The following is a 10739-nucleotide window of genomic DNA, read 5'->3' on the forward strand; positions in this document are numbered from 1 at the left end:
GACCATATTATCCTCTCAATAGACACAGAAAAAGCATTTGACAAAATTCAACACACTTTTATGATAAGACCGCTTAACAAAAAAGGCACAGATGGGGCCCATCTAAAAATGATACAAGCCATATAGGACAAACCCACAGCCAACATCATACTGAATGGGGAAAAATTGAAACCATTCCCACTAAGAACTGGAACCAGACAAGGTTTCCCACTGTCCCCACTGCTATTCAACATAGTGCTGGAAGTCCTTGCAAAAACAATCAGGCAAGACAGCAGAATCAAGGGTGTCCAAATGGGGACAGAAGAGAACAAACTCTCACTTTTTGCTGATGATATGATATTATATCTAGAAAACCCCAAGGATTCAACCAAGAGACTTCTGGAATTGATCAATGAATTCAGTAGAGTCTCAGGTTACAAAATCAATACACACAAATGAGAGGCATTCATGTGTGCCAATCACAGTCAAACTGAGAACCAACTCAAAGACTCAATACCCTTCACAATAGCAACAAAGAAAATAAAGTACCTAAGAATACATTTGACTAAGGAGGTAAAAGATCTCTACAGAGAGAACTATGAAACACTGAGGAAGGAAATTTTAGAGCATGTAAACAGGTAGAAAACCATACCACGCTCATGGATCAGAAGAATCAACATTGTTAAAATGTCTATACTACCCAAAGTGATCTACAGATTCAATGCAATATCTATTAAATTACCAACATCATCTTTCACAGATATAGAAAAAATAATTTTACACTTTGTATGAAACCAGAGAAGACCTTGTTTAGCAAAAGCAATTTTAAGCAATACGAACAAAATGGGTGGTATTAATTTACCAGACTTCAAACTATACTACAAGGCTGTGGTTATTAAAACAGCACAAGAACAGGGACACATACCAGTGGAACAGAATTGAGAATCCAGATATAAAACCATCCTCATCTAGCCATCTACTCTTTGACAAAGCAGACAAAAACATACTGTGGGGAAAAGATTCCTTATTCAATAAATGGTGCTGGGAAAACTGGATAGCCACATGTAGAAGACTGAAACAAGACCCACACTTTCACCTTTTGCAAAAATCAAATCACGCTGGATAACAGACTTAAACCTTAGGAGTGAAACTATTAGAATTCTAGAAGGAAATGTGGGAAAGACTCTCATAGACATTGGCCTAGGCAAAGGATTTATGAAGAAGAACCCAAAGGCAATCACAGCAACAACAAAAATAAATGGGACCTGATTAAATTAAAAAGCTTCTGCACAGCCAAAAACACTGTCACAAGAGTAAATAGACAACTTACAGAATGGAAAAAAAATTTTGTGTGGTACACATCCAATAAAGAACTGATAACTAGAATCTATTTAGAATTCAGGAAAATCAGCAAGAAAAAAATCAAACAACCCTATAAAAATGGGGGAAAGGACATGAATAGAAATTTTTCAAAAGAAGACAGAAGAATGGCCAAACAAACATATGAAAAAATGCTCAACATCTCTAATCATCAGGGAAATGCAAATCAAAACCACAGTGAGATATCACTTAACTCCAGTGAGAATGGCCCATATCAAAAAGTCTCATAACAATAAATGTTGGTGTGGATGCGGAGAGACAGAAACACTCATACACTGCTGGTGGGACTGCAAACTAATGCAATTTCTGTGGATAACAATATGAAGATACCTTAAACTGATACAAGTAGACCTACCATTCGATTCAGCAATCTCATTACTGGGCATCTACCCAAAAGAACAAAAGCACCCGCATGTTTATTGCATCACAATTCACAATTGCAAAGATGTGGAAACAACCCAAGTGCCCATCAATGTATGAGTGGATTAATAAAATGTGGTATATGTAAGCCATGGAATACTACTCAGCTATAAGAAACGATGGTGATCTAGCACCTTTTATTTTCCTAGATAGAGTTGGAACCCATTCTACTAAGTGAAGTATCCCAAGAATGGTAAAATAAGCACCACATGTACTTACCATCAAATTGGTTTCACTGATCATCACCTAAGAGCACATTTAGGAATAACATTGATCGGGTGTTGGGCAGATGTGGGTGAGGGAGGGGATGGGTCTATACATATATATTGAGTGCAATGCTCACTGTCTAGGGGGTGGACACATTTGAAACTTTGACTCGGGGGGTGGGGGTCATGGGGAATATACGTAACCTTAACGTTTGTACCCCTCCAGTATGCTGAAATAATAATAATCATAATCATGAAAAGAACAAAATAAAAAAATAAAAGAATGATAGCTATAATACATGTATAATATATAACATAAAATCATTGATATTCTAGTAGATAATATGTTTATGTATGTTATAAGTCTAGCCATTTTTCATCTTGTTGCTGCTTCCTTGTTATCTGTGTCACTCTCTTCTCTGTTTTAAATTATTTTTGTTTTTCATAATTTATGATAGTTATGATTTATATGCATTTTAATGTTTCTGGTGTCCAAGAGTTTTAAAATTTTCAAAAATGAGATTTTAGAATTTTTTCTTGCTCCTTTCCACTGATGTAAAAACACTAATAATATCTTTTTTAAACCTGAAGCTAATCTCATTGATCAAAATATATTTTTCCTTAAGTAATCTTTTATGACTGGCTCTAAATAGTTGCTGTTGCTCTGTAAATGATAAATGAGAATCTGTTGCTATGTCTTTATTTCTCAACATTCTTCCCTTAGGCAGATTCTGACTCTCCTCCCCTTCATATTATATATTGATTCAAAGAATGAGTGTTTTTAGTAATTTTAGCAAGCTATGTGTTCCCTGATTTTTTTCTCACTGTCTTCTATTAAATCTAGACTATTAAATAGTTATTCATCCTGTAAATGGTTTTTGTGTACCTACTGTGTTCTTCCCATCATTGCACTAATTTCTGGTCTTATAAAGTTGGTTAAAATAGGACTGTTTCCCTGCAGGAACTCATGGTGTAGCAAAAGAGGAAGAAGAGCAAAGGTCTATTGCAAAACACATAAAATGACCACAGCAGAAAAACGCACTGGGGGATCAGTGAGGTCAGAGCAAATTCTTCTTAGGGTCAAAGGAGATCAGGCAGGAATCATGTTTTCCAAATAAGCCAAATAAAGACAAACTGTCATACTAAGGACTCAGGAATTTATTCTTTAAACAAGGACTACACGAAGAGCAACAAGGATGTATGTATTTACAATTTTTTTTTCAAATCAAATCATGGTCTTTATCTTCAATTCTGTGAAAATTTTCAATATATTGTTCATAAAATTGTCTGTCAAAGAACTCATTCCTCTGTATAAAGTACTCTCCCTTTCTAAATTTTTCTATATAAGAAATTTGAATGAGTTTGCCTCCCTAAATATATTTTTTCCTTTTTAGAATAAGTCCCTAGAAATATTTTACTAGAAATAATTATTTATTTGTTATTTCTGTCTTTCTTTAAAACAGATACATGGGTTATTTTAGCCAATATTTTATCTGAAAAAGATACAGGTTGGAGTACCACTACAAATAACAATAATAAACATTTACTGAAGTGTTCTCAATTTTCAGGTACTCTAATATTAAATAATTACTTTACAGATATTTTCTCATTTTGTTCTATGTTAATCCTATAAGGTAGACATCATTATTATCTCTACTTTACAATGACGCCATAGAAACACAGTGATTAAGCTACTACATCCAGGTCCTACAGTGAAGAGGTGGAGGATCAAGTATTCTGATAAAGGCACCGGGACTCTAGCCTGCATAAACCATTTGAAATGACACCCTCAAACTATGGTACTAGGAGTCACTTAGATATTTTCCTATATTATGATAATTTCTAAGCATATCATATTAATTATTTTATTAGCTTTATTTTTATGATCTATTTATTATTTAGCTATATAATCCTGAAAATTTCCAAACATCTGTTTTTGTTCTAATAATCCATGCTAAAAGTATGGGTTTGTTTATTGTGATGTAATGTGCATACAGAAAAATGCCCAAATTTGGGGGGCAGCCTGATGAATTTCTACATGTTTCTATACTTATGTTATCACCACCCAGATCAAGACATGTTTCTTCTCCCCTTTCTGTATTCCACTTTCCAGCAAATAACCAGAAGTATTATAACAACTATCCTAAGCTCTGTTACCATAAGTTAGTTTTTTGCTCTTTCTAAATTTCATATAAACCAAATCATACAGTAGATACATTTCTGTGTCTGGCTTCTTTCACATAACACAATGTGTTGAGGATTTATCTATGTAGTAGTAATTTTTTTATTGCTGTATGGTATCCATTGCATGAATATATACAATTTTTAATCAGTTATATTATGGGTGGACATTTGAGTTGTTTTCAGTTTGGGGCTATCATGAATAAATCTTATACATTCATTTTGTGGCTGCATGCTCTTTTTTCTCTTGCCCATGTAATCCAAGGGTATAACTGCTAGAACATAGGATAGGTGTATATTTAACTTAGTATGTGCAAAGTGTTATTCAAAGTGGTTTACTATTTTGTTTACACTCACACCTGCAATGCATGAGAATTCTTTTTCTTTACAATTTATCCAGCACATTTGAGTCTTTCTAATTTGTGTTTTTCTGATATTTCATTTCAGTTTTAACTTTGATTTCCCCGAGTCATCACTCGGTCACGCAGGTTGAGTACTGCAGGAAAAGTTTGATTTCTGTTACTGAATTTTTAGGATTTAAAATTTCTACTTAGTTATGTTTCAGAGTTTCTATTTTTCTCCTGAAGAGTTTCATCTCTTCACCAATTATGGCTACCTTTTTCTATAAATTATTTAACATATGGCTAATACTATATTAAAGTCTTAGCCTACTAATTTTAATAATTTGCCTGTCTATGAGTCTGCTTCTATTGACTATTCCTCTTGATTCTGTCGCATTTTTTTGCTTCATAGATTTTATAATGATTTTATTGTATTCTTGGAACTGTGTATAATAGAACATTGGAAACTGAATGTATGTGTTTTGTTTATTTTGCAAAAGGTGCAAGCCCTTTCCTGTGTCTAACTGCTTGGCTGAGGGTTAATTATTCAGATTCCTCCCGGCAGGTGTTGAGCTGGCTCTAGGTTGAAGTTGTAAATTGATTGATTTTACCTGTGATTAACTTAAAACCCAATTCCTCAGATGCCATCTTTTTGATACATTCATTATTTGTGTAGGAACAGGATTGGCAGAAGTTTTACATATTTTTAGTTCACCTTTAGAATCGACTCTAACTGGGCTGCAGAATCCAATGACCCTGATAATGTGCTATATGATTTCTTCATACTTCTCAGCCCCTCTTCTAGAGTTTTCTGAACAAAACTAAAGAATAGGGAACTATTGACCCAGTTGTTTGTCCTTATATTTGACTCTATTCCTGCTGCAATCCAGCCTGCCAGTTCATGGTGTTGTCAAAAGCCCAGATTATTTCCTCTTTCGCATGCAAAATTTCTCCAAAGTCCATTGTATCTGGACCTATATCCAAACCAGGCACTTTTCTCCAAGTATGGCTCTACGTACTTATAAATGACTTGCTTTACTCTTGAATTAAGTCAGTCACTAGTTGCTTATCAGTTACAACCATCCACAATGTAAAGAAATACAGATGAAATTTATTTCTGTATAAATCAATTATGTAGATCATGCACTACAATTTCTGCTAATGACAGAACACTTACACATGCCAATTCAAGTAACTCAGTCATGTTTGCTTTAGAGTTCAGTCATTTTGGGTAATATCAAGTCTAATTCAGGTCCCCATCCTCCTCCATGCCTCCTTCTCATCCCATCTCCTTGTTTATTTACCCAGGATCTAACGTGCCATTGTCATACTGGAACCGGGGCATGTTTATCATATCATCACACCACATCCTGCCCTTGCTTCTGGCTTCTGTTGAGGAACAGCATCTTACTCAATATCTGTTATCCTAAATTTGTAGATCATAGTAATGATCTACAGACACAAGACGGCCTTGTATTAATAATTTGTATCCTTTTCACCTTCCTTGTTCTCTGTTAGTCACATACATTTCCCTCCTAGGACTCTGGTCTGATGCTTTCCTTCACTGATGCAGAGTATAAAGGACTTTAGGAATCTGCCCTCTGAACCATCTGTTTAAATCACTTCCTGGGCACTGATTAGGTGACATGTCTCTAAGGCACGAGAACCGTCTTAGACTATACAAAGTGAAGAAGAAGCAAGTTTATCTGTTCTCAGATTCACGCAAACCTATGTGAAATTTCTTTCAGCCTGACCCTGGGATCTCATCCCAATGGAGAGCAGAAAACACAAATTTCACCTTTGCATCTAGAATCTTTGCTACTTCTAGCAAATGTCTGTCTCCAAAACACCACCTCCTCCTCTTGTAATTGAGCAAAAGTCTCCCCGCTTCACCTTGCAGAAGAACTATTCTAAAATTATCATCCAAAATATTTTGATGTTTAATGGTTCATATTATTAAACCTATACTTATAGTTCTCTTGGTTTTGACACTTGATATGAGAAGTCAATCATTTGGAATTCAAGAAACCCTTTCCTCTGGTTTTTGACATTGAGAGTTGTGGTTTATAAGAGTATCATGTATTTTAAGGGATTAATTAAATTCTTTGTTCTAGCTATATTCACCTTTCACATTAATCAATGTCCTCATATACACAAAGCTATTCTGCTTCCTGAATAGTCGGGTAAGTTAACGGTGCAAAGCATGAGAACACTATTCATAAAATCTCAATATATGACCTACACCAGTCAGGTTTCTGGCAGCAAAAGATGGCACACTCAAAACGCAAGAATGAAAAAGGTTTAAGGAAGGAACTACTTACTATGTATGGGCATGGTTAAGGTAGCCAATTAGAGGTGATAAAGCGAGGAGGAATTATCATCTCTAGGTAGTGGATGAAACGATTGATTTTTAAAGCAGAGAAAGTAGCTATGCTCCTTCATATAGCTATAAGAATGTTCATAAATCACAAGTAGCTCACTATAACTAGAAAGTAATCTTCGAATGAGATATATGAACTACTGGCACCATATTAAGACTTTGAAAGGGTATGAGCACTAAGTAAATATTAAGGGATTCACTGCAAGATCCTCAAGTACTCTACATGTGTTTCATAAAGCTGCTGTGGCTAAGGAAGTGTCTTATTTTCAGGCCTCATGGTGGGTGGAGCGTGGAGCTTTGTGGCCTGTGCAGGGTATTCTAAGTTCCAGTGTAGCATGTCAGGGAATGGTGACGACTTTCGTCTGAAGATCTTGCCTCTTCTCTCTTCAGACTTTCTAAAAATGTGTCATCCTGAGGGACAGAATTGGCAAGAGACAGAAGAATATAGCAAGTGTCAAACCATGGCCTGGCAGGGGTGGAACTAGAGCAATAATAATTCCTCTGATTATTTCCTGCCACCCTCCCGTCTGATGCTAGTTTCTGCTATTGGCTGAAACCTGAACAAAGTCACAGGGCAGAAAGTAGAGGTGACACAGTTCCTAAATATCAGCTTGGAGGCAGAAGTAGGGAGAGAAGAGCAGACCTAGTCGGGCAAAGGAAGAGTACGTAGCAAACATAATGATGCATTGTTTTCCAACTGCCTTTCCAATTATTTTTCATGTGAATTTCAAATGGCATAATTCTTGCTTTAGTATATTAGTAGTACTGATATATATTATACGCACGTATGCAGTTGACCTTTGAACACCTACCTATCTATCTATCTACCTACCTATCTACCTACCTATTTATCTACCTACCTATCTACATATCTATCTATCTATATCTATCTATCTAGCTACCTACCTATCTACCTATCTGTGTATCTATCTATCTATCTACCTACTTATCTACCTACCTATCTATCTACCTACCTACCTACCTACCTATCTACCTATCTCTCTACCTACCTATCTATCTACCTATCTACCTATTTATCTATCTATATCTATCTATCTATCTACCCACCTATCTACCTATCTATCTATCTACTTATCTACCTATCTATCTGTATCTATCTATCTATCTACCTATTTACCTATCTATCTATCTATCTATCTATCTACCTATCTACTTACCTATCTCTCTATCTACCTACCTACCTATCTACCTATCTATCCACCTACCTACCTACCTATCTATCTATGTATCTATCTATCTATCTATATATCTACCTGTCTATCTATCGAGATCTACCTTTCTATCTATCTATATCTATCTATCTATCTATCTATCTATCTATCTATCTATCTATCTATCTATCTATCTATCTATATCTATCTATCTATATCTATCTATCTATCTATCCATCTATCTACCTGTCTATCTATCTATATCTATTTACCTACCTATGTATCTATCTACCTACTTGTCTATATCTATCTACCTACCTATCTATCTATCTATATCTATCTACCTACCTATCTATCATCTATCTATATATATCTACCTACCTATCTATCTACCTATCTATGTATCTATATCTATCTACCTATCTATATCTATCTATCTACTTATCTATCTATCTATCTACCTATCTACCTGTCTATCTGTATCTATCTACCTATCTATATCTATCTATTTACCTACCTATGTATCTATCTATCTACCTATGTATCTATCTATCTATCTATCTATCTATCTATCTATCTATATCTACCCATCTATATCTATCTATATCTATCTACCTACCTATCTATCTATCTACCTATCTATCTACCTATCTATCTATCTATCTACCTATCTACCTTTCTATCTATCTATGTGTATCTATCTACCTATCTATCATTTATCTACCCTTTTTTCCCTTTCTGTGATTTTTTTCTTAAAAAATTCCTCCTTTTGAAGGACTAAGGCAGGCAACAAACTCAATCTACCTTGTATTCCAGCTATATACCAACTGACTAAAAACATTAGTTTTTCAGTTTCTTTTTTCCTTTACTGTCTTCCTGACCAACCATGACACATTCTTCAAGATGCTATTAGGAATTATTGCATGGAATTGTTAAATATTGAATGAACTAATAAATACATGGGGAAAAATGCCTCTTAAAATATATTTTCAGTCTTTCTAATTCAACTAAGTTTCCTTCCCATGTGATCTCCCTGTCTTTGCCTCAAGAACCATGTTTTTACCTCTATAAACACTATCTTAATCTGTTTGGGCTGCTATAACAAAACACCATAAACTGGGTGGCTTATAAACAACAGAAATTTATTCATCATAATTCTGGGGGCTGAGAAGTTCAAGATAAAGGTGCTGGCAGATTCTGTGTCTGGTGATGGCCCATTTCCTCACAGATGGTCCTCTTGTCACTATAACCTCATGTGGCAGAAAAGATAGGGGATCTCTTTGGGGTTTCTTGTAAGGGCACTAATCCCATTTATGACCTAATCACCTCCTAAAGGCCCCACCTCCTAATACCATTGCCTTGAGGTTTAGGATTGCAATAAATGAATTTTGGGAGGCCATAAACTTTCAGTGTATTTGCAGATACATCCCCCCCCACCCTGCATTATAATTGCTGCAGTATTTTATTTATTTCTGTATTCCTGATATTTAGCAAAGGGCCTAGCACATAAGAGATACTCAGTGAGTATTTACTGAATGAATTAATTCTTCCCTTTACTCATGAGCAATATTTTATCCCTAGTAAAAACGTATGGACGTGTTATATCCAATCCACCAGTCAACATGCACCTTGTCAACAATGTGTCTGTGTGCAACTATTCACCTTTCTGTTCCCAACACCCCAAAGTTCAATCAAATATAATCGCCACCTATTTCTGCTCATCCTTTAAATTGTCATCTGAATTTTTCTATTTCTTCCTGGTTTCTCTTATTTTCTTGAGTGTTTTTTCTATCTATACAAAAAGTTACTGCCATTTTAGGCCTTGTGTTCATTAATTTTTTTGGATGTTATTCCCTTTCTTCATACATGTTGTTTTCTTTTTGCTGTCCTCAAACAAGATTGTCTGTCATCTGAAGATTTTTCTTCTAGCCTCTATATGAACTGTACAACATTTTATATATAGTTATTGTACACATTGTTCAACCTTGCAATTATATCTATTACGTTTCTTCTTCCTCTAGACGGCCTCCAACGCACATTGCATTTTATATTCTTTATGCATCTCTAAGAAGATTCTTCTTGTTATCTAAATCATGATAGCTGAGATTTACTGCAGTCTTTCATGTGCCACGTTCTGTCATAAATGTTTATATATAGTAGGTCACTTAATCTCAACTCAACCCCACAAGATGCATAACATGAGTAGTCCCATTTTTACAGGTAACAAATATGAGGCCCAGGAGTTAACAGCCCCAAGTCATTCCGTTACTAAGTGACAGGGCTGGGCTGCTCTGCCTCTGGAGCCAACAGCTGCTCCATCGCAGTGCCTGCATTTTCTCAGTGCCCTGGAAGACCCATGTAATCAGACCAACACAGGATAGACCAACCAAGATAGTTCTTTTCTTATTTTTCCATAGCCCTTGCTGTAGCCTCAGATATTGGTACCTGTCTCATTATATATCTTTTTGTGTACTCTGCACAAAATTTCCATTTCCCACAGAAACTGCCATGCATGATCTAGAAAGCACTGGCATGTTCTGATCTTCATTCTAATATTTCCTCATATTACAAGTACAACGTTTCGTTGACCATGTCTTCACTGTGTGTTTGGTGTGTTTTAATAAAACATAATATTTTTCCTATCCCAAATGGACAACAACCACTTCTCTTAGAATATTTT

Source organism: Lemur catta, chromosome 12 (genome assembly GCF_020740605.2).
Source record: "Lemur catta isolate mLemCat1 chromosome 12, mLemCat1.pri, whole genome shotgun sequence".
In the NCBI taxonomy this organism is placed as follows: Eukaryota; Metazoa; Chordata; class Mammalia; order Primates; family Lemuridae; genus Lemur; species Lemur catta.